A 26,360-nucleotide genomic window follows, 5' to 3' on the forward strand; every position below is an offset into this window, starting at 1 on the left:
CAACTTCCATCCGGGGACTATAAAGTATCTGCCTGTCTGTCTATCTGTCTGTCTGTCTGTCTGTCTGTCTATCTGTCTGTCTGTCTGTCTGTCTATCTGTCTGTCTGTCTGTCTGTCTATCTATCTATCATTACATTTCATTGCATATATGTATGAAAGTATGTATATGTATGTGACAAATAAAATCTTGAAATCTATCTGTCTGTCTGTCTGTCTGTCTGTCTGTCTGTCTGTCTGTCTGTCTGTCTATCTATCTATCTATCATTACATTTCATTGCATATATGTATGAAAGTATGTATATGTATGTGACAAATAAAATCTTGAAATCTATCTGTCTGTCTGTCTGTCTGTCTGTCTGTCTGTCTGTCTGTCTGTCTGTCTGTCTGTCTGTCTATCTATCTATCTATCTATCTATCTATCTATCTATCTATCTATCTATCTATCTATCTATCTATCTATCTGTCTGTCTGTCTGTCTGTCTGTCTGTCTGTCTATTTCTATCCAGCTGTCGGTTTATCTATTTATATATATCTGTCCGTCTGTTTGTCTATTTATCTTTATTTTCTATTATACAAATAGCCTATCCCATATACATAACTCTATTCCCTTCTATTTTGTACCCCTGCTTTGTATTCTTTGAGTCTTATTGTATTGATATTATTCTATTCACTTACTGCATTACCTTTTAGGAATCAGTTTCAGTTAGTTGCCAGGTAGGAATTAGATTGCTATTATGTTTGGTTTAGTAACTATTGTGCATGATCTCCGGGTGCGTTGCATTGACATTTCACTGTATAGATGTATGAATGAATGTATATGTATGTGACGAGTAAACCCCTTGAATCTTGAAATCTGTCTGTATGTCTGTGTCTATCTATTTATCTACAGGTATTCATCACTTAACCCCCGAGTTCCATTCCTACAACCAGGTCGTCCAGATAATTGGTCGATGGGCGAGGACCTGTGTTAATTCACGTGAGGGCGATTGTGAGCGCTAGTGTCGTGAATACTGACAGAGTGAACGAGGTTGAGAACAGTGAAGAGATGCATGAGATATCTTTGGTATATGAGAATGTTCTCTCCGTTGAGCCATCTGAAGCTTTGTGACATGCAAGGACTTCTACACTTTGTGACATGCCAGGACTTCTACTCTGTGAGGTAAGTACTGGGGGCAAGTTAAGTTTCATTTAGGAGGATTTAAATGTATTTTTACTACAACACAGACAATTAATACTATTATATAATTATAGAGCCCAGAATCCTGATCGTGGCGGCGCCCCTTGCAGCCGCCTGCGTGAGCACCTTGTGTCGGTTACGCACATTTTAGTATTTTTAGTATTTTTAAAGCTTATTGTACATAATCACTGGGTGTCATGACATTTCACTGCATATATGTATGACTGTATGTACGTATGTGTGTGTGACAAATAACCTCTTGAATATTGAATCAGTCTATCTATCTATCTATCTATCTATCTATCTATCTATCTATCTATCTATCTATCTATCTATCTATCTGTCTGTCTGTCTGGCTGGCTGGCTGGCTGGCTGGCTGGCTGGCTTACTGTCTGTCTGTCTGTCTGTCTGTCTGTCTGTCTGTCTGTCTGTTGCTGTCTGTCTATGTGTCTGTCTGTCTGTCTGTTTCCATATCCACAATAATGTTGATGATCTGGTTAAACAATAATTTTAAATTGTTTTTAATAATTAGGAATTTCTACATGAAACCAGTCTTGACATTTATTCCCTAATATTTCATAACGAAGCAAACAGCCACACCTTGTGCCCCCCTGCTGAGTGTGCGGGGACCACCTGGGGAACTCTCAGAGGTGACACGCCCTCCTAACATACTATAAAAGAAAAAGAATCCATCAACACAAGACCTGATCAACACAAAGGATTTGGACTCTTGTGTTACCATACTTTTATCTGTTACCTCACAAGTCCAAACTGCACGTGAGGGTTAGAAAATAAAAAAGAATCTTTCTGCAACAAGAGGAAGCAGATAATACAAGTATTTTAACACAGATTTGGAAACATTCACTCAGCTGGTGCATCAAGAGCACTGTACACAGTATTATATGCACTGTACGCAGTAATATGCTGGTTTACACCCATCAGCCTTAATATCACTATTCAATACTATTACAATATCATATTAAACATTACTACATAAAGTCCTAAGGGCCACTACACCTGGATCATTTTTGGGAATTTATTTTCTTTGTATTTTGTGAACGAGACTGAGATGGAAGACCTTGTAGGACACTTCATGTCAGTATTTACCAGCGGCGGACATTTTAAAGACCCTGGTTCCAACCGCACCATCTCATAAAACAACAACCTCTCATAAAATGTTGTGAGGAATGGCTTCTATCTTCTCCTGGGGACGCTGCTCAGCCGCAAGGCGGGCGAAAAGGAACGTTTGGAAAGTTATGGAAAGTTATGCCGTGTCCAAAATGGCGCGCTCTCATACTTTTTAGTACGTGCAGTATGGTATGCATCACACACTGGCGAGCGTATCCCACAATGCACTGCGAGGACGAGACGGCGGTAAAAGTTTAAGCAACGCTATAAAAACGGGCTGACAGGAAGCGGAGTGGCGACGTGATGACGCGCTACGTCCGGGAAGACGCCGTTGCTTTCATTCACTTGCAGAAGCGCTCTGGGCGACGGAACAGACACGTGACCAAATGTAAAACAACCCAGCGTCTCATACTTCACTGAGAATTAGACTTTCTTCTTAGTCGTCTCTTTTTGATCGGAAAGTTCTGCTTCCTCGTGATATACTGGTGCCTTTACGGTGCCGAAAATCACCATGATCAGTCGCTCCGATCGCATGTTTGGTTCCGCCGTATCCCAAAAGATGAGATTTGATTGACGCCACGTGATCCATCCGTGTTTTCAACGTGTGGCGCCGCAGGGAGGAACATATCGATAAGAAAGAAGAGTGAGGACGCACAAACAACTGCCCCCGAACAAAGACTCGTTGTGTGTTCGGGTTCTTTCCACCCATTCAGGCCCGTCTCCGCACCGCCGGACGCGAGGAAGCTGATTTCACACGCGAGGCTGCGAGGGATCCGTGTCATGCCTGAGTTCCACTCCCCCGGGGCCACGCCCAGTCACGGGAAAAGGTAAAAACGCAAAGATGGATCAGCGTCATTTGAAGTTATTTTATTTGGGAACTTTTCTGTTAATGCAGATTGTGGATTTGTCCCCCATGACTTGAAGCGTCTGGTTTGGAGAAAAGTCTGGAACCCACCTCCTCCGTATCACATGGATTATGTGGGGGGGGGTGGAAAACAGGGATGAAGTGTATTTTTTTGTTGCGTACAGAGCTGTATTAAGTTGTATTTCAAACGCAGTAAAGACATATTTAACAAATCCTAGTGCAACCAAAAGATGGACCCGGTGGTTAAAGGTCGCCTCGTTGTGGATCATGTTCCATCGTTCCCTCAGGGCAGTCCAACCTGTTGACACTCTGCCACAGAGGTGGAGCCCCCTCAGGGACCTTCTGACCCGTTAACCCCACCTCCGTGCTCCCTGACTCCCGAAGGAGGTGTCCTCCGTGTTCCCTGACTCCCGAAGGAGGTGTCTTCAGTGCTCCCTGACTCCTGAAGGTGTCTTTCGTGCTCCCTGACTCCTGAAGGAGGTGTCCTCCTTGCTCCCTGACTCCTGAAGGAGGTGTCCTCCGTGCTCCCTGACTCCTGAAGGAGGTGTCCTCCTTGCTCCCTGACTCCTGAAGGAGGTGTCCTCCGTGTTCCCTGACTCCTGAAGGAGGTGTCCTCCTTGCTCCCTGACTCCTGAAAGAGGTGTCCTCCGTGTTCCCTGACTCCTGAAGGAGGTGTCCTCCGTGCTCCCTGACTCCTGAAGGAGGTGTCCTCTGTGCTCCCTGACTCCTGAAGGAGGTGTCCTCCGTGTTCCCTGACTCCTGAAGGAGGTGTCCTCCGTGCTCCCTGACTCCTGAAGGAGGTGTCCTCCGTGCTCCCTGACTCCTGAAGGAGGTGTCCTCCGTGTTCCCTGACTCCTGAAGGAGGTGTCCTCCGTGCTCTCTGACTCCTGAAGGAGGTGTCCTCCGTGTTCCCTGACTCCTGAAGGAGGTGTCCTCCGTGCTCCCTGACTCCTGAAGGAGGTGTCCTCCGTGTTCCCTGACTCCTGAAGGAGGTGTCCTCCGTGCTCCCTGACTCCTGAAGGAGGTGTCCTCCGTGTTCCCTTACTCCTGAAAGAGGTGTCCTCCGTGTTCCCTGACTCCTGAAGGAGGTGTCCTCCGTGCTCCCTGACTCCTGAAAGAGGTGTCCTCCGTGTTCCCTGACTCCTGAAGGAGGTGTCCTCCGTGCTCCCTGACTCCTGAAGGAGGTGTCCTCCGTGTTCCCTGACTCCTATATTCACCTTGGAGGAGACGAGGTGGACTTCGGCTGCTGGTGGTTTGAGTTTAATCAACAGAATTATGCAAAAGATCAAAAAGTGGCAAGAAGTGATTTCTAATTTGTGAACCAGAACGGTTTGGATTACTGTCATGTATTTTCCACAGGAAGTCCAGTTAGGTTAGTCATGAAGAAGATAGTAAGGATGGGAAGGATTTCTCCAGACTGGAGTCCTTCCATATGGAGGAGTGGGCAGCAGTCCTGCAGGCTGTGCAGCAGTGGTACAGTGTGGAGGGTTGTTGTACGACGGGACGTTGGCATTGATGTAACAAAGGTCATTGTGTGTTTTTTCCAGCTTTGTGAACATAACTTCAGCGCTCAACAAGACCTCCATTGTGTGGCAGGAGGTTTTGAACTACCACAAATGTGTGACTGCATTCAAAGATCCTCCTGCACCACACATTTCATTTACAAACTACATTCGCAATAAAAGTTAAAAAGCTTTTATATGGCCATTAGCTTTATGTATAACCTTGCTGAGAAAAGCTGCCATTTTATTTTCTGCCCTCGATGTTCTTATTCCAAACACCTCAATTTTTCGACGGCACTGTAAAGAAAATGATGTCCGACGGTGTTATGAACCATTTATGTTATGAACCAATCATGTGACCTAGAGGCTGGTGTTGCTGCACAGTCTGCTGCGGGTGGGGGGTTGTGGAGGAGGGGTTGTTACCTGTGTGAGGTGCGCAGGGTGACTAAGGCGGGGCTGCGAGTGGTCCTGGCCTCCTCCCTGGTACCTGGACCAGCCGGGACCAACACACGACTGGGCCCCGCTACTACACCGTGTGGCCCCTTGCCTTCAAGGGTCAGGGCAGAACTCGTGTGCTGTGAACGGTTCAGTTATTTGGCGCTAGCATCACCTGTCTTGGCATATATTTATTGTTAAGCTCCTGTGGCGGAAGACGTGCCATTGACCACGCCCCGTCTACTGACCTGGTCCTCCGGTCCCCCGCGTCCAACCTCAGTGAAGGCGCTCCCCCCCAACACCCAGCTTTATAGTGGGCGAGCTGTGATGTCACAAAGACATCACATGAGCGTGCCCCTCGGTGGCCGTGGCAACCTAACAGCGCGCTGCTATTTTCTCTCTTTCTCTCCTTCTTTATCGCTCTCCGTACATCCCCCACACACATGCATCTGTAGCCTGAGATGTGTGACTTGAAATTGTAACTTTTCTCAAAACAACCTCACTATCATGAGTGACAACCCGCAACGGCTTTGCAGGCCACCAGGGGGACGCAGAATCCCTGCTTTGAGGTATGCCTGGACGAATCATCCCACTAGGTGGTGCTAAACACCTTAATACTTCAGCAGAATGATGGACACGAGGCTCTTCAACCCACTGGACCTCGCCACTTCACTGCCTTCACAACGCTTCAGGTTCTGAGGCCAGAGTGCCTGCCATGCACTGAAATGAATGTATGAATATTAAAATGGATATTGTAACGACCGTCTGCATGAGTCACCCGTCCAGTTTAAGTGTCACTTAAAAATGTTTGGATCAGTTGCGATTCAACCCTGTATAAACAAAATACTTCAAATAGGGAGGACGCCAACAATACCAGGATTACAAGAAGGCTTTTTACAGCGTTGATTTATTTCTATATATTCCAACTGGACCACCGCATGGAACTGGAGTCAACAGGAAAACACGCGGACTATTGACAATCACCGCAAAGCAGACGGGTGGAGACAGGCTGCACAGACTGCACCACCTCTGGCCTGCGCTGGCACCGCTCCACCGCCATTCATTGCAAGTCAGTACTGTTTGCTGCTTTCTCACAAACTTTCTGACCTATCATTACACAAAGTAGTAGTAGTACAGTAGCAGAACAGTAAGTAGTACAGTAGTAGTACAGTAGTAGTAAAGTAGTAGTACAGTTAGTACAGTTAGTAGTACAGTAATAGTACCATTAGTAGTACAGTAGTGCAGTTTGTGGTACAGGAGCAGTACAGTTAGTACAGTAGTAGTACAGTTAATGCACTTAGTAGTACAGTAGTGCAGTTAGTACAGTAGTAGTACAGTAGAAGTACAGATAGTACAGTAGTAGTACAATTAGTGCACTTAGTAGTACAGTAGTAGTACAGTTAGTACAGTTAGTAGTACTACAGTTAGTACAGTAGTAGTACAGTTAGTGCACTTAGTAGTACAGTAGTAGTACAGTAGTAGTATGGTTAGTACAGTAGTAGCAAAGTTAGTGCACTTAGTAGTACAATAGTAGTACAGTTAGTACAGTTAGTAGTACAGTAGTTGTGCAGTTAGTACAGTAGTAGTACAGTGAGTAGAGCGCTCCCAGATGACCCATAGGTCTAAAACAGAAAGAGCAAATCAGAGACCTGAAGCACCCTGAGATTTATCAACGATAAGGAGAATATTCAAATGAATTCTGCATCAGAATACGGACGTTTTAAGGAACATAAGCAGCCAAACCTCCTCCAGAACTTCCACATTGCTTCAAGTACAAACCTGCTTCTGAACTTCCTCCTGGTTTGGGGTTTGGTCAAGCGCGGCAGCGGAGCGACCATGGAGCAACGAGCAGCAGACATCCAGGGTGGCCCAGGCCTCCCGCTGCAGGCTGCTCTGGCACAACGCTTTCCATATTCATGCAAAACTGCAATAAAATACTACAATAGAATAATTAACTCTGGTTCCAAGCAGTAGTATTGAACCTTGACGTGCTTTGACCTTCCTCTTGCAGACGCGGCGTCCAGGCCGAGCTGCCATCCACTGGCCACTGCAGACATGAGTACCAGGAGCTTGGAAGACACATTCAACCGATTTATATTTATTTTATGTTCCTCTAACATTTATGTGGAGCATCTTAGATGGAGTGAAATCTTAAAATGACGGATGCACTGCAACATGTCCACTCGAGGATTATGCTTTCATACCATCATGGTGTTGAATTTATTTTACGTTTTGAATCATGCAGGTTGTTCATTATCCTGCTGATATTTGATATTCTGCAGAAAATGAGATGTAACATCTTGTCACATGCTGCACTAAGGTTGTCAATGTCACAATATTTTTTTTTATTAAAATATGAATGTGTGAAATCTTTCTACTAAAAATCAGTCAGGGCATGATAAAATATTTTGAAGAGCGGACCCTTAGCAATGTCTACTAATTAAGGGTACAACCAAACCAAAAAGAGTTTTCAGATGTTGGAACGGTTATGATCCCACGTTGCCTTCTCATTTGAATGTCAGGTTTCACCTAGGTTGGTGTTTACTTCGGCCTCCGGTATTAACTCCTGTGTCAGCAGCTCCTCTACGTGTGGAATTGAGCTGACAGGTAAGTGATGTGGACTGAGACAATTAATTTTCTCATTGTGTGGATTATATGGCAGCAGATGGCCGGGCGGGGCTGGGCGGGGCCGGGCGGGGGCCGGGTGGCCATAGTGCTGACACCTCAATCTGCTCCCGCTCCATCTGACTGGGGGACAATAGACCTGGCTCAGTTAAACAACATGGTCCGCCCACTCCCACCGATTAGCTGTAATATGTTTTGAAGTATTGGTGGGAAAAACGAGAGAATAACAAATATCAGATCAGCATCTCTTCATAAGGAATACAGAATACTGACAATCTGATTATTTTACTGAACTCATGTATGAACAGCTGCTCATTAGAAAGGAAATAAACAGGCTGGATTTACATGTTATACCGCGACAAATGGGTTATATGCTGCAAGTATGAAATATATATTTGTATTCTATGAATGCAGGATTATTTCATTTTCTTAAGGATTTCCAACAGTCTGATGTTATCATGCATTACTCAGGTGATAAACACTTTTCATTGTTTTAACGTCTTTGAAAGTTGTAACTTGAGGCAGCTACTACCTGCGCACAATGAGGCCACCTTCTGCTTAAAAAGTTTATCTCACTCTTTGACAAGACATTCAATCAGATTATATGTAAAGCAGCTTATGCTGCTGCATAGAAATGTGAACTGGTTCTCAAGGGCGTCTTCTCAAGGGCAAGCAAAAGCCACAACCTGAATGTAGAAATACAAGAACCAGAGACAAAGAGCGGTTCTGCTGTCGGTGATGGATCTTCATGAAACCAGGCGGCCTTTTATAGAAGAACATCAGATCCGTTAGTTTCTTGTATGTGTTTGGTTTAGTGTGTAGAGAGAGAGAGAGAGAGAAATCCACATTTTTGTTGTGTCAGCATCGGAAATGTGTGATTTCATAGTCCAAGGAAAACAATGCTTACTTTTTATGCACAAGTCATTAAATACGCATCCAGTGCATCTCAGTTCTCTATGTCTTACTGCTCAGACCGTAGGATCCGAGAGGTTTCATCCTCAACGTGACGCAAATCCCAGATAATTCCCGTCTGATAGGTCTCATAAGTCCAGATCTCTGTATGTGATCTGCGCACATAATGTTTAATACCAAAATGTTTGTCAAATAAGTAGTCATTTTGCCAATTTTACCTTGATTTTACCAAGTTAGTCTATTAAGATTCAGCATCTCATTTACTACAGAGACCTGGACAAGAAAGCAGCTGAATACACAACATAAAACATGACATAAAAAGCAGAGCACTACACTACAAAACAACATTTACACCTTGATAGAAGTGGAAATCAAGAAAGTAAAACAATCTCCTGCTTCACACTTTTAACTGCGGCTTTGAACTCTTTCAGAGACAAACTGCTGCAGTTTCAGGGCCAGAGAATTTAAACGCTGTTCATACCGTGGAGACTTCCATCACAATGTAACTATTTGATCGTAGGCTATCGATATTATTTGAGCAACACACGTAGGTATTGTGGGAAATGACCAAGTATGGCGCTATAAATAAAAGGTTAATAATGGTTTACGCTCCCCAGTGATAACTAATACCTGAAGAACTGGGAGCAATGGTGAGTTAGTGCTTTAGAGTTGGTGACATTGTTGGTAAAAAGTAAAAAAGTAAAAAGTATCCAGCGTATAGAGGGTTAGGGTTAGGGGGCAGACATGTACAAAATATCACCATAATTTGAAAGAGGCGTCAAAGTAGCTGTAGACTTTGTTTTCTTGTATCAAAGGAAAATCACAAGTTGTACTCATAGAGCATTTCACATAAAGGATCTAATTATAAATTTGAGGTGTGAAGCCAAGCAGCTCAGAGGCTGCAAATGAGAGTTTGGCAGTTTCGCCTACCACGCACCACGCAAGTGGCGTGTTCAGGGAGCTCCGGCACAGAGACACAGACGATGGGGTCGTAGAAAACACAAGTTTATTGTGGAGAGGGGGCTTGACTTAACCTGTTGCTCTTTAGACCAACCAACAAACAACAGGTATGGAGCCACTCTATCATGGGTCCCCAATTATCCAGATCCAGGTCAGGGCGACGATGCAGACTCCCGTCCTCTCTTACGGAGCGTGGGGCCTCGAGCTGCTCTGTTGGCTGATGGAGCCGTGGCCGGGCTTGGCTGTTGCGGGGGCTGCTTGGGGAGGTGGCCTGGCTGCTGGGCTGATGGATGTTCCCGGCGGTGGCTACTGGGCGGAGAAGTTAGCTGCCAGCAGTAACCTGTGGTGGTTGCTGCGGCCACTTCTTCCCTGGTCCTCCGGCGGACCTCCTGGGTGCTGCTGCTGCCAGTCAGGAGAGGGTTGGTGCTGTTGGTGCCGTTGATCTGCTGGTAGCTCCAGGGCATCTTCGGACGTCTCCTTCCCCGTGCCAGAGAGTCCCTGTTCAGGTGCCAGTGTGCCAGTTTGGCCTACCACACGGAACCAAAGTGCCATGTTCAGAGACCTCCGGCACAGAGACACAGACGATGGGGTCTTAGAAAACAAGTTTATTGTGGAGAGGGGGCTTGATAGAACAAGCCCTGGAGCAGATGGGCTCAGGTCATGACAGGGCTCCTCTCCCCGAGTGTGTGTGGGGATGGGGGTTTTACCTGCTGCTCGTTAGACCAACCAACAAACAGGTGTACAGCCGCTCTGATCCTGGGCCCCTAATTACCCAGATCCAGGTCAGGTGTGGCTGCTCAAACCACACCATCCCCACACCACAGAGATAAATGTTTGTCATGAAGTTATTCAGATGAACATATAAGCAAGCGTAAGGATCTTTGACAAGGACCACATTGTGATGCTAGACGACTGGGTCAGAGCATCTCCAAAACGATAGGTCTTGTGGGCTGTTCCCACTGTGCAGTGGTTAGTACCTACCAAAAGTGGTCCAAGGAAGGACGACCGGTGGCGCCCCTGTCACAGGCTCATTGATGCACGTGGGGAGTGAAGTCTCGCCCATCTGGTCCAATCCAACAGAAGAACTACTGCAGCACAAAGTGGTGAAACAGTGAATGTTGCTATGATAGAAAGGTGTAGAACACACAGTGCAGGGCAGCCTGCTGCGTATGGGAGCGCTCACAGTGTCCATGCTGACCCCTGTCCACCCCTGAAAGCACCTACAATGGACACGTGAGCGTCAGAACTGGACCATGGAGCAATGAAAGAAGGTGCCTGGTCTGATGAATCACATTTCCTTCTACATCATGTGGATGGGTGGGGTTAGGGTCCAATCCGATGGAGCATCTGTGGGATGTGCTGGAACAACAAGCCCGATCCATGGGGGCCCCATCTCACAACTTCCAGGACTTAAAGGATCTGCTGCTAACGTCTTGGTGCCAGATACAACAGGACACCTTCAGAGTCTGGTGGAGTCCATGCCTCCACGGGTCACAGCTGTTTTGGAGCCAGGAGGGGGAGCTACACAATATTAGTGGTGGTTTCAATGTTGTGGCTGATCGGTGTATATATTACAGATATAATTCAGTCCATTAATAGTTTGTCCTAAAGGATTTTTTCAATCAGTTCCAAAAAGCGAAGAATTGGTATTGAATGCTGGCACAGTAAATAAAAAAGGGAGATGTGCAAAAAAGTATATTTTTAATAACTAAGTTGGTGGATGCCCTGAATGGAAATAGACACATTGGTCAACAAAAAGCCCAACTTAAGAGAACATATTTTCACTGTAGAGAAAACGTAAAAAATCGAATTTAATTAAGTACAACGAAAAGCTCTTTGTTATAAGTGAGATGATGTGGACTCACATCACTGAATGTACAGTAGCTGTTTGTATGCAAGCTGAACTGGATTGTTTGGCTACTCATCACTTGAAACAAATCACACAAAATCACACATCATGTGATTTATTTTTCACATTATGCTTTTCAGAAATCAAATGACCACTTTTCTGCAGAATGGAGTATATGCACTCTTTCCTCTTCCCAGATTACAGCAGCACCAGACACAACAGAAATCTCAGTTGAAATCCCTCTGTCTAGCAGCCTCAGAATCTGTAATCCTGTTACACACGACTTAGGGCCAACAGAGAGAGACAATGTTCTTCTGCTGAAATCAAGAGTGACTTAATCAGGATGTTATGCATGAAAAAAGCAGTTTGTGGACAGGGAGAGAACATGGGTGAGAAATCCTGACTTCAGAGAGAACAGTAAGCGGTTCTGGTGTTATTTGTGTTCCCGCGCTGTGAAATACCTTTAGGTTTATCTGCATGTCAGAGAAAAAAAGCATTGACCTCAGGGCTGTAATTAGCAGTAAATTGCACATCGGTCACTAATTAGAAAGACTGGGGATTCAGAGAGCAGCTACCATATGGCACAAGAACGGACTAAAGGGTCAACTCGTTACTGCTCTTTCAATCTGAGGATTAATTGTTTTTCTTCCACCGTCCCTCGCAGAGAGGGGGACCACATTTCACGGTTGTTTAAGCTACTTTGCTGATTTGGGAGGCTGTGTTTTCCCAAGACCAAATGGCAGCAGTGGCACTGTAGGGTGCCTTTTAGGCCAAGAAGCCAAACAAGACTGCCATGCAAGAAAGTCAAACTTTCTGCTTCAACATTACAGCCTAAAAATATAGCAACACATTAATTTGGCAGAATATTATAATGGTAGTGGTAGTGCCAAAACAAAGGGATAATCAGGCTCTGATCACTGGATGCTCAGACAAGTGAACTGGTGCAGCATTAGCATGAGTCACCGAATGGATTGTTTGAGATAGATGACCTACATTCACCTGAGAAAGAAGTGACGGACGGATGGAGAGGACAGGATGGGAAGTAATATAAAACTGTTTATCGAGTGAAGCTTTTAACACTCATCAAAGGAACATGTGAAATATGTCATGACAAAATAATTTGATGATATTCTGGGCTGGCGGTGGAAAAGCACACTGTCACCGAACCTTAGCCCGAACCAAATCTTAACCCTAACCCAAACTGGTTACACATCTAGCCAACTTAATTACACAGACACATTTAACAGACAAGTCCTGCTCTGATCTGTAGTTTAGTTTCTTGATGGGTGTGATGTGCTGAAGAATGAAGGAGTGACCGCTGACACTGACTTGAATAAAATAATAGTTTTATTACACAAATCAGCATCAAACCAGACTTGCCATGGATGTCCTGGGAGAGACCCGAGCCGGATGGAATCTCTGCCAAGTGACGCTCTGCACTCGCTTTTAAAGCTGTACAGAGATAACATACCATCTCTTGTTCCAACCCATAGGTGCCTGCTCAGCCTATGTCCTGTCATAAATCGAAACTTTTCCTCCTCTGGTCGAGCTGGAGGAATAAACAAAATTCCTCTCCCATAGGACCTCTAAACAGAACCTTGACGTTCTCGTTCTTGAGCAATAAATCTAATAATAACATAGTTAATATTATGACTGCACTATATCTCAGCTTTGGGAGCTCAGTGACCTATTCACCTCAAACCTTCCAGACACCTCATATTCCCCCCTTCGAGACTACACAAAGTCTCGACAGAGAGAAGAGTAATTGAACATACGATGTTAATTGGCTTAATAGAAATCACTTAATAACAAACACAATTGGTTATAATATACCCCTCTGACCATGCTTAGTCATAGCAATACAGCAAATTTGTGGAGTGTGAGAGCGAAAAACCCATCTGGCAGCTTCCTTTCTTAGAACATCCATCAATCAATCAAGACAGGAAAATTCTCTCACGGTCCCTCTGCCCCAGGCAACCACCTAAGGTACTCCAAATCAATTAACAGAAAAAGACGAAGGGTTTAGACTACTGTATAGGATGTTACATATAAATGCATACATTAAGAGCCTCAGAAATAAATCAAAAATTTGTCCAAAGTCAGGCTGGTCGACCCATCGGACCTTCCAGTGGACCTTTCCCTGCCTAACACCAATGTCCCTCAAAAACCGCAAAAAAAGAAAATACCTGAGGTCCCAATGTATTCACTTCATCCTACTACAGACAACTCAAAGAAAACAATAGCAAATCAAAGTAATATGTCTTGCTAAAAATATCTAGCATAGAGTACAGGATATTCATCAATAATACAGGTTACATTGTAGTAAACAAACTCCAATATTATAAAAACATTCAGGACACACATGTATGTATTAAACTGTTGCTTTTTAACACCATCAACTTTTAATGATATTTCACTCGACACTCCTGATCATGATGTCTTCATTCAGGGTCCGCTGTCCATTTTCGTCCTCCATTTTCGAGTGTCCATGTTTGAATGTTCAAGTCCATTAGGCTGTTAGGATCTCTGGACACAGCCATCCTCTGACTGGTCCTGAAAGAAAGAATCACCAGCCAGTATCTTGCACAAACATCAAATACAGTATAATAATTTCACTTTCGCATTATACTTTAACATTATTCCAATATATGATTAACTTTTTCCTTTTCCCCCCTTTGTCCATGTATTTCCCTTGTTAACAATAGTGTTGAGTAAATGATGGAATCAGATATTCAAAATGGGTATTTCTCTGCTAGTGTTAGCTCCTCTTTTATCACTATTTCCTCCTCATCTTCCCCGACGTCCTTACCACCCAAGAGTGGCATCTGAACACTTTCTCCCGGCATTACAACTCCTACCCATCTCAATATCATGGCCTTAGCAAAGGTCAACACCAACGTACAAAAACAAAACATCACACACAGTGATAAAAGAGCAGCTCCCATAACCTGAGCTACTATAGCTCCTAATGGTCCTAATTTGTCTTGCAGCCAAGCATTAGCTGACCACCCAGCTCCTTTTGATGGCCCAAACGCATCCCGTATATGTTTTAACGCATCTATGATGTTAGTCATATTGTCAGAGCCATCAGGAATCAACGTATAACAGTCATCTCCGGTTAGATTTAAAGCCACGCAAAGGCCACCTTGTTTGGCCAAAATATAATCAAGAGCCATGTCGTGTTTCATCAACGTCAATCGATGACTCCTCTGTGCGTTTGACAAATAATCAAAACCTCTTATGGTCTCATTTGCAAACCCTTGTAGAGTATACGTGATATTATCAATATGATCAGCTAAGAATGTAACCCCGTACCATGGAAACAATCCTATAGCCCATTTTTCTCCTAAAGATATCCTCCAATGATAAGACTCCAAATTGTGAAATTGTGCCAACTCTCTTTTCTTCCTACTTTTGGCAGTCTTTGCAGAATCACCCTCATCTGTCTTTTGTCCCTTCTGAAGGACAAAAACATCATAAGGAAGTTTCAACTGTGCCATATAGCAACATCCAGTCCATCCATACGGCAGAAATAAGTATGCTTTATCTCCACATACCCACCAAATATCTTTGAATGTTCCTATAGTCACATTACCCGGTAAAGTTTGATTCTTTACGCTCAATGTTTTACTGTGACGACTATTTGGCGCATGAAAGGTCACTCTATAAATTTCACCAGTTGTTCTTTCTATACCTTTTCCAAATTCCATCATGTAGATTTCACATTCTGATATCCCCATAAACATACCATCTCCTTCATGAGTGTCATTAGAACAAAAGCAGTCCATACCTTTTGCAGGTGTCACTTCCATCGCTTCAGGTGTTGCTGTTCTAATATCTTCATACTTATCAAGAAGATTTAAATATGGCAATTCTCTCAACCAGGAACACTTACGTTCAGGTCTAAATAGCTTAACCGACAGAGCCATCCATACATCATTGGCTGCTTTTTGTCTGAATAGCAGCCACGATAATGCATTACTTTGACATTCAGACGTCAAAGGTTCCGGTACTGTCTCTAGAATTGATGGCCATGTGCCCGGAGCTGGAACTTTCACTACACACGGACAATTGGAATTAGTAGTTATTCTAACGGAGTGAGTTATCTGTTGGAACCACAGATTTCTCTTAGCCCATGGGTCTGTTATTTGCATCGCCGAGGAATCAAACCCATATGCTTTCCACTGGGTTTCTCGCTTCTTTAAAGCATGAAGATGATCAGTCATGTCTTCTGATGTCCACTCAGGTTCAAGAAAATCATTGACCACTTTTGTCATCGTCATCTGAGCTTTTTCTCCTGAATTACTATCAATCTCCTCAGCAATTGGCTCTCTAATTACAGAGCTCTCCTTGCTATTATTTAACTTAATTTCCAACTTCGCCATAGTCTTCTGAGTTATATTTATCCACTTCTCAGATGATGGGGATGTAGCGACAGTTGTCAGTGTCTTATCTACAGACATTTTAGATACCAAAGAAGTCATCAGTGTTTTATAGGTGGTGGATCTCATCCTCACAACCTCTCTTGTATGATTACCGAGAGTTACAGAAGTAGAAGTTGTCATCGTCGTAGTAGTAACATCATTTTCTGCCAATGTTGGGGCTAGAGTGGTAACTGACAATGATACGTTAATGCTACTAGTTATTCCCCGAGCTAAGGAAGTAGATGTCCTTGGTCCAACAGTCACCCTTGGTGTGACTAGTTGTTTTTGGGTTTCATTAGCAATCATGCTTACTTCTTTAGTAACCAGACCTTTTACTACCAGCATTATCTTACGAGTTCTGTATCCCGCTTCCCAATAATTTTGTCTTGGGACGTATTTAAACTCTGGATCCAAATATGTGCATGTATATTCTCCTTGATCTTCCCATAGTACATTATGTACTACTAGTGAACAGTCATTTTTAACTTTAACCCCTCTCCTGTCATTCATCAACACAAACTTTCGTTGATTGCTAGGCACACTGCTAACCTCAGGTACTGCTAGCACTATGTCTTCACCGCGCGCATTTTTCCATTTGGGGGAGATATTTCCACCAGTATTCCATTTACTACATTTACATGGAAGGTTAGCTGTATTTCCTAATTTAGTTCTAATCACAGTATTCACTGAAATTGAAGTTGTTGGAATCATCTGAGGCACAGCAGTAGTTAACTGCAATTCCTCTGTAACATTGGTGAGTTTCAAACCTAACAAGGCAGACGTCTGCTTTGTCTCTTCAGTTGGTGGGGGAGTTGATACTTCAGTTATTAATTTTCCTATTTTTTCAAAAACTGTGGGCTCTACAATTTTACTTTCATTCAAAACCACAAGAGTCACAATTTTATATCTGTAGTCAGGCTTTCTTTGCACTCCATCCTCTCTCACAATCACCAATTTAGGATCAAAATAAGAACACTTGTAGTCTCCTTGATCTTCAATCTGGGGTCTACGTAGATAAAGACTACAGTCATCCTTCATCTTCAGCCTTCTTCGATCATTTAGCAACACATACTTCTGTAGCGGTGACGTTCCCGACAAGTCAATTACCTTCCCATGGTTATCTTCCCACTGGACTTGAACTTCCCCTTTTTCATAATTTTCTTTGGTACACTGACATGGCAGCTGAACTGACTTTCCCAAAATCACTTCAACTCTAGTCCTCGTATCGTTTTGGTTTAACCCTTTTTCGAGATTGTCTTGGACTCCTGGGTCCAACTGGGTTGGTACACTTTCCTGGAGAGGTGTCACAGCCCTCTGGAGTCTTTGACAATTCATTTTCTCTGGGATTAGACTCTGTTGTGTCTGGGACATGTTGTAAATCAATGTCCCTGAAGTGTCTTTCTTGCTCAGGGACTGACAATTCATCCCTGGGATCATCAAAAGTGTGCTCATCAACATTAAGCACCCCCACATCATCGCCAATCCCTTCTTCTGGGTCTTGACCTCTGAGGTCCTCATGAACCTCTGTTGTTTCAGCAGCTTCTGTTGGCTCTCTTGAGCTTTCAACATTTCTGCTCAGGGATCGTGGCGCCTCTTCGTTTGGCGCTCTAACACAATGCGATAAATGGTACCATGTAGGAGAACCTTCAACCTGAACCGCAGTTCCTGTACTGCGAACAACTTTGAATGGTCCTTCGCGGCGTTCGTTAAACCATTTCCTCCTAAACACTTTCACGAATACCTTGTCTCCAGGTTGCACCGCGTTCCTCTTTTGCTCATCAAGTCTCTCTAGCACCTCCTCTTGTTTTTGCCTGTCAGAGACATATGTGTGTATTTTCTTATGCAGTGTAGCCATGTAGTTAACATACACTCGCATTTCATCTTCTAAAAGGGCTAAGCTTGGACCCTTTCCACTTGTGCGCAAACATGGTGTTGGCATCCGTCTACCCGTGGCTAACTCATGGGGTGTCATGCGCAAATCACGGAGCCCACTTGAACGGCACACCATTAATGCCAACGGAAGCGCCTCTACCCAATTCAGACCTGTGTGCTGACAGATTTTAACAATGCGATTTTTCAGCACACCATTCATTTTTTCACAAACTCCTTGGCTTTGTGGATGATAAACAGCTCCTAAACGTTGTTTAATTCCCAATTTTTGCAGAATTAATTTTACTGTTCTATCCACGAACTCTTTCCCATTATCTGAGGATATCCGATCTGGAAGTCCCCACCTGCTTATGACCTCACGACACAAGAACTTGGCAACCGACTGAGCATCTTTACGCTTGGTTGGACATGCCTCAGGCCACCGTGAAAATCTATCCACGACGACTAGCATGTATCTTTTACCTCCTATTGGTCTTATCATGTCAACAAAATCCACAACCAACTCACGCATAGGACCTGTCGGAGTTGGAATGTGACCGGGTGGACTCAACACACCCCTCCGAACGTTATTTTTAAGACAGATTGTGCATCTGCCTATGACATAATCAATTTGCTCAAGCAAGTACGGTGCCCAAAAACCATACTCTTTCGTGATCTTTCTCCTTACCTCCCCCCTTGCAACATGGGCTAACCCATGTGCTTCCTGAATCATCAGACCTAGTAGGTCAGGGGGTGCTACCATCAGTCCTTCATGATTTCTCCACAGACCAGCAGAATCTTGTGTGGCCCCTCGGTCCAACCATAATTGTTTATCTATGGCTGACGCCGCTTCTTGCATCGCGATCACATCTCTGAGCGTGATTTTATCTTCCAAATCCACTTCATGAGTGACCAGAAGAACCTTGCCTGCTTTGTTTGCTCCTGTAACTGCTTTAGCAGCCTCATCAGCCGCTTTGTTACCTTGTGTGACCCTTGACGTGTCTATTTTGTGTGCTGCACACTTAGCTACAGCTATTTCCTTTGGTTTCATCATTGCATGCAACAATTTCATTATTTGGGCATGATGCTGTATCGGAGAACCATCGGTTTTCTTAAATCCTCGATTTTTCCACACTGATCCAAATAAATGACACACATTATGTGCATATGCCGAATCTGTATATATTGTCACTCGCTTGCCTTCGGCCAATAGACAAGCTTCAGTCAGGCCCACAAGCTCGGCAAGCTGTGCAGAAGCAGGTTGTGGTATTACTTCTGCTTTCTCAACAACAAATTCAGTTCCCTGGGCTTTGACTACTGCATAACCAGCACTCAATGTGTCTCCTATTCGATAGCAGGACCCGTCAGTCCAATACTCCACATCTGACACATGCAGTGGGAAAGCTTGCAAGTCTGATCTGAGCTTTGCATATCTCTCTACTTCCTGAATACAATCATGTGGCTCTCCATCCCCTGGTGTTGGTAAATTATCAGCTGGATTTACCGTGACGCACCTTACTAAGGTGACATCTTCCTGCTCTAAGAGCCTATGATAGTCTCTTAGCCTAGACATAGTCAATGTACATTTACCGAAGTTCAAAAGATTTCTGAGACTATGATGGGTAAGAATTGTCACTGGGTAACCCATAGTTACTGATGATGCTTTCTCATACATTAGATAAACTCCCACCATTGCTCTGTAGCACAGTGGTAGCCCCGATTCTACTTCTGAATAGGCAGTAGAATAGTATGACACAGGTTGAGGACTTGTCCCTGTACCTGTTGGCTGACAAAGAACTGCACATGCATATTTGCCTCCAATGGACGTGGCCACATACAGCAAAAAGTTCTTAGAGTAGTCTGGCAGCGCTAGCGCTGGAGCTTCTTGTAGCCTCTGTTTGATCGTTTCAAATGCCATAAGACCTTCTTGGGTCCAGGTGAGGTTACAATGGAGTTGAGCATTCCCAGTCTCTTTTATCATGGCTCTCAAAGGCCCTGTTAGGCAGGCATAATCTTCTACCCAGGCTGAAGAATATCCCGCAATGCCAAGAAATGTCATCATCTCTCTGACTGTCCTAGGCTTTGGTGCCGTTCGAATGGCTTCCAAATGACTCTCAGAGATGCTTCTGTGTCCATGGGTTATTGTTTGACCCAAATAAACAACTTTTTCTTGACAATACTGTAGCTTCTTCTGAGAGGCCTTGTGACCTTTGTCTGCCAATTGCTGTAACAGTTTGATTGAATCCTCATGGCATGTTTCCTTATCCGGTGAACAGATGACGATGTCGTCCACATACTGAATGACAGTACTTTTCAAGATCTGATCAATTCCAGCCAAGTCATCTTGCAATACTTTATTGAAAATGTGAGGGCTGTGTTTGAATCCTTGAGGGAGCCTCTTGTACTTGAAGGTTTGTCCTTTGTACGTGAACCCAAACAATCCTTGACTTTCTTCGCTCAGTGGAACACTGAAAAATGCTCCACACAAATCCAACACTGTGAAGTGTGTAGCCTCTGGAGGGATTTGGGCTAACAAGGTATGTGGATCTGGTACATCTGCTGGAAAATCCTGCACCACTTCTTTATCGCTCTTAAATCATGTACCAAGCGATAGGACTCATCTGGTTTCTTTAAAGGCAATATAGGTGTATTGCTCTGAGGATCCAAACATATTTCCACTACACCTGCTTTTAACAGTCCTTCAATTTGTGGTTCAATCCCTTTGATTGCCTCCTCCTTTAGTGGATATTGGTTCTTCCAAGGAGGTTTGGTTCCTGGTCTCAGTTCAACTCTCACCGGTTGGGCTGACTTCACAAGTCCGATGTCCGTACTATGTCGTCACCACAAACATTCTGGAATTTGTTGCAGCATCTCCTCTCTCATGCTGTCTGAGTCCAATTTAGCGCTGAACATTGACTCATGTCATCTGTATCACTTGTGGTTGTCCTTGTCCTTGAGCTGAAATCATGATTTTCATGAACTTCTGTTCTTCACTTATCCAGATAGCAAGATTCTCCTTTATTGGTGAAAAAATGGCTTCCTCAGCTTCTGCCATCATTTCTCCTATTTGCTTCTGCTCAAATCCTTCAGCCACCATTAAAGTCACATGTGGCACACTTTTCACAATGTCAAACTCTTTCTCAAGATATTCATTGATGTTTATCTTCATAGCTGCTCCTTGTGGTCCCACAATTATGCAACATGAGGTCAGCTGAACATGCTTCGGTTGACTACTCAACCATTCTTCTGGATCCAATTGGTCAGTTTTCTTGAAATATTTCAACGTGCAGTGATGTGGATACTCAGGGGGCTTAGCATCAGGCATATTTGCCACAATGAACTTCTCCCACATCTTGGCTGGCTCTAATAGCTCTGGACTAAGATTTCCAATCCAATATACTGAAGAAGTCTCGGTCTCTGGTGCGCTAAATAATTGGTGGTAGACATCAGGTGGCACATCCACCAGACAGCCGTCCGGTGTACACCGTATTGTGCAATTTAGTTTGCACATAGCATCTCTTCCCAAGAGTGCAATGGGCGTATGTTCTGACACCAAAATAGGTAGTGTGATTTTCCGATTTCTACAGCAGAGCTCTATTGGTTTTGTGAGAGGAATCAGCTGTTTCACACCCTCAAACCCGATTGTCCGTACCAATTGGTCAGACATGGGGAGATGTATAGCATCTTCAGGCCGAACACAGGTGAAAGCTGCTCCGCAATCTGCCATTACTTCCAATGACTTATCATTTATTTTCACCTCTATTTTTGGATCTTGCTCCGGCCCTGATACTACCAGCTGACACCTCCCTTTCGAGTCTTCTGGGCACCCCTAGAAACCAGGTTCCGGACCCCTGTAAGGGTTCGCTGGTCCTCTGGGTGGCTGTGGTTGTCCTCTGAAGCCTCCTCTGAAGCCTCCTCTGAAGCCTCCTCTGAAGCCTCCTCTGAACCTGTAGCAGTCACGTACAAAATGACCTTGTTGTCCACAATTATGACACGCTCCTTGAGACTGTTGGAAATTTCCTCCTCTTCCTCTTCCTAAATTTCCTTGGCCTCTTCCTCTCCATGTTTGTGGTTGGTCAAAAACTGGCTGTGGAAAGGAGACAGTGGGGACCACAGGTGGTAGAACCTGAATCTGTTCTTGCTGTGGTTGTGGTGGTACTTGATTTGATTGTGACTGGCTCTGCATAACCACAGCTTGTTTCTTTTCCTTCTTCTTGTTATCCACCAACTGTATTTGGTTGAGTTTTCTGAGAGTCTCCTGGTCCTGTTCCTTCTGGTCATGCTCCTTTTTCCGATATAGCTCTACTTGATGTGCTATGTGGTCCGTATAAACACTTTTGGTCATGCTTCCAAGACCAACCACTTCGGCCAATTTGCTCCTCACTTGTAGAGGCAGCCCCTTCTGTATTTTAGCTCGGAGAATCGATTTCTCCATTTGATTCAGTTCTGGATCATTTCCTGTGACATTTCTCCACACTTGATGAGTTCTTGACACATAAGCTCTTGGATTTTCCTGTGGGCCCAATGCCTCGATAAAGATGTTGTCCGGGTGTACGTTTGTTGGAAAAGCATCTTTCAATGCTCTCCACATTCGACCTCTGCTTGCAGCAAACAATTCTGGGTCATATACAGCAGTTGCCACGTATCTGTTAAGGCCTGCCGTCTGCAGGATCTCTTCCATAGCTGGGACTCCAATGAGGCTAGCCAGAAGTCTCTTAATATCTCCCATGGCAGGCTGTGTTCCCACCAAAACCTCTTCCAGCTTTGAGATCCATGGATGTGCTCCATCTTGAAGAGTGGGTAACTTTTCAAGTATGTTAGACATATCTGTATTCTGCCAAGGCTTGTATTCTAAATTTTGTCCTCGAATTATCACTGGACACATTTTGTTGGGTCTCTTTCCTTTTCTTGGACGTAACCCATACCTCAACGTGTCTGGCTTTTGAGGCTTTTTCTTCTGGAGTTTCTTCTCTGTTATTTGCAATTCGTGTAATTGCCTTTCCAATACTTGTTGAACTTCTGGACAGGTGGAGTCACTTATGTCCTCCAGGCATCTGTCTATACTCCTCTCAATCTCTCTTAAAATCATGCGTCTGTCATCTCCTACCACAGTGCTGGCTGCTAATGGTTGAAAACAGGAAGGACCTTCTTTCTCCGATTCTTCATCGCTTTCACCCTGTTCACTTTCATCCGTGTCGTCCGTTCCTGGTGACATTTTCCTCACTGGTCGATCTCCCTTTTTCTCTGCTTTAGCCAACATCCGTCTGACTGCTGGGTCGTATCCTCCAATAGCTTCGTCAGAGTCACTCCCAATCTTTTCTCCTATTTCCAGACTTCTGACTCGTTGTTGGCTTCCCAGACGGTTCCTTCTCTTGGTATTGTTGGAGCTTGGATACATCTTTATGGTTGTTGTAGCCTTGCCCATTTCTATTATTTGCTCATCTTCATCTTTGCAGAGATAGTTGCCTTCCTGTGTAATCACTGGGAGCTGGGGATAAACATCAGTAAACTTCACCTCCTTCTCATAAGGCGGGGGCTTCTGTAAAGATGCTGTATGTGAGAAGGGCGTGGTAATCTTCTCCATCAATCTTTCTGTTTCCTTTTCATTCTTCTTTATTTCTTGTCTACTTTGTTCTCTTTTTTCCTTTGCAGCTTCGAACCATGTCTGTCCCTCCTTTGCAAACAGTTGCAGAACGCCAAGTTCTGTTTGTCTTTTCTCCGTGCGTCTCTTTCCTTTCTTGCCTTTCTTTTGATTTACTTTATATGTGGACACAAGCACCTGCATTGTTTTAATCACATCCGGGTTAAGAGTTCCTTCAACTGGCCATGGTTGTTCAATGTCCGGCCAACGCTTGCTCCATTTTCCTGATATTTTTGCAATATCTTTAATAAGGGGATTGTTCTTTTGCACTACATCAATAGGAGTGATTACTTTTGTAATTTTAGTATCCATTTTTGACATCCTAATGACTCTCTTATTTTCTTTTATTGTAAATCAAATTGAATTATTTTAAAAATGTCTTTATAAAGCACCGTGTGATCACACTCAACCAACAACAGCTGAATTTGCCAACCCCAAAGGAGACCAATCGCTTCCCACTTGTGAAAGCCAATTCACTTGTTCACTATCATTCACACTCATTTATGTTCAATTATCAAAATGATATCAGTGTTCATTTTCAAAAATGCATAGATAAATCATACCCAGATAATGAAACCAATATTCACAGAACAGTATTTAAATCAAATCAGCTTTTCCACATGATCAATCAATCAATCAGTCAATAATACCCTATTAATTAGGCATGCCTTAATTGGTCAGTCTGTTGCCAAGTCTCTCACTAAATAATTGCAAATGCAATGTATGAAAAAGAACTACTACAAACCCATATGTGAAAACAAGCTAAACACATTTATTATAACTAATATTTATAGGTATATAGGTAAATGCAGGTGAGGTCTGTTGAAAGAGTTTGTGGATAAAACCGTACTGGCCTTTAATTGGTTTGGATGGATTCAGGATTCCAGAACGTTGTCATCCGCAAGCCTCAGTGTCTGTGAAGATCTGCCAGATGTCTTGTCATCTGCCCTATGGATGATTCAGTTCAGACTCATTCCATCTTTTCTGTCTTTCCCCAGCTTTCACTCAGCATAGTAAAAGAGAGAAAGAAAGAAAGAAAAAGAACGACAGAAAAGTTCAATGCCTTAGGCTCACTCTAAATTCTTATACACACTGTGATACAATTCAGTGTGACATACATTATCAGCTTTTTATTTTGCGCACACTTGAAATAAAGCAATGGTTACTTTTAATCATGCAATGCATTTAAAGTCCAAAGAGTATATTAGTCAATCTGATATCACCTTTAATTAGTTATTTTTATTCTATTTATCTATTTATTTTTATTTTATTTAATTATTTTTATTCTATTTATCTATTTAATTGTATTTTATCCTTTTTATTCTTTCTTCTAACTACTGAGAGAAAAGAGTAGAGAGGGGGGCTCACCAGCCCCTCTTGTCAGGAGGAGTTAACTAAATTCCACTCTTGTGTGAAGCACCACCCCTTGCTCCACCTCTTAAGTTTAGCAAAGACTTCCAGTATGGACTGGTCGTCAGCGAGTGAACATCCTGTTTTGGCTCCCGTAGGGACAGCCCAGCTCCATGCAGTTACGCACAGTCGTAAATCAAAGCTGTTTTCTCTCAGCAGTCGAAACACAAAACCTCTTTTCTTGCATCAAGAACCAGAGTCTCCTTTCACCCCAACACGACCATCTGCTCTTTTAACCAGACAGGATTCACAGAAATCACCGCCACACACACCCCAAGACAAAAAGAAAAAGAAAAAACCCACACGCCAATCAAACAAATCACAAATCCTCCTTCCAATTCAGAGCAGGAGATTTTCTTTTCTTTTCTGGATGTGTACATGTATGTGTAGGCAGACTGTGGCTCTAGTCCTTCAGAAGGCTCATTTTGTTATCAACTATATAAAGTCCTGTAAAGGTTCATATCCTTTATCAAATGCACAAACGTCCTTGGAAAAAAGGCTCATATATATTTATCAAACGTCCTTAAAGAAAAAGGCTCATATATATTTATCAAACGTCCTTAAAGAAAAAGGCTCATATATATTTATCAAACGTCCTTAGAGAAAAAGGCTCATATATATTTATCAACTTTACAAAGTCCGTAAACAGGCTCATATATGTTTATCACTAAGGGGCAAGAAATGTTTCTCTTTATGTATTATTCAACTGCTCACCACATATGTATACCTATTTAATAACACATATATTATATATATCACTTACACATACACAAAACATTACACAAAGCTCTTCTACCTCTGCAGCCGCGGCACTTTCACACTCACACACACAAAAAGAAAAAAAAAGAAAAAGATATGTCTGACCAGCAGAACATCTAATCCCCAGAGACTTCAACAGCGCTTAGCTTTATGTTTTAGGTCGACTCATTTATACTTCTCTAATTTCATCAAAATTTTCACTTTGGCCAGACTTTTAAAATTTTACTTTGGCCACACTTTTAACAAATTCTTTTTAATCAGATTCTCTCATCATGCATGTTCACTAGTTCTCCAGAGCAGGTTCTGCCCTGTTTTTCCCCACTTTATTTTTCATCTTTTGAGCCTTTAACTTGTAACTGTTTTTATTTCACTTTATCTTTTTCATCTTACTTTAGCTCAAACTTTATTTTTCATCTTTAAGCCTTTAACTTGTAACTCTTTTTATTTCACTTTATCTTTTTCATCTTACTTTAGGCTTTTAACTTTTATCTCTTTTTCACTTTTCATCTTACTTTAGGCTTTTAACTTTTATCTCTGTTTCACTTTTCATATTTTTCATCTTACTTTTAGGCTTTTATCTTTTATCTCTTTTTTCACTTTACTTTCTTCTTTTTCATCTTTATTCATATAATTTTATTTTGAGTCAATTCCCCTGGCCAGGGTTATTTCCTCTTGTTTTTTCCTACCTAGATTTGACTATATTATATCTTCATTCGGCCAACTTTCACACAGCATTTAATGTACACATGTCTTACTGTTTAACGAGATACGGGCCCTGTCTTCGTTTATCTTGCATGGTTATTT

General features: G+C 43.1%; 1 pseudogene across 1 annotated transcript; it reads left to right on the top strand.

Annotated features, from left to right (window-relative positions):
* Window positions 1-1,109: 1,109 nt before the first annotated feature.
* LOC307232075 (beta-hexosaminidase subunit beta-like) lies at window positions 1,110-5,253 on the top strand (annotated as a pseudogene). Its single transcript has 5 exons — window positions 1,110-1,159; window positions 3,019-3,132; window positions 4,344-4,422; window positions 4,718-4,790; window positions 5,057-5,253. The product of its transcript is annotated as a beta-hexosaminidase subunit beta-like (transcript).
* Window positions 5,254-26,360: the final 21,107 nt, after the last annotated feature.

Source organism: Zeus faber (genome assembly GCF_960531495.2).
Source record: "Zeus faber genome assembly, chromosome: 6".
In the NCBI taxonomy this organism is placed as follows: domain Eukaryota; kingdom Metazoa; phylum Chordata; class Actinopteri; order Zeiformes; family Zeidae; genus Zeus; species Zeus faber.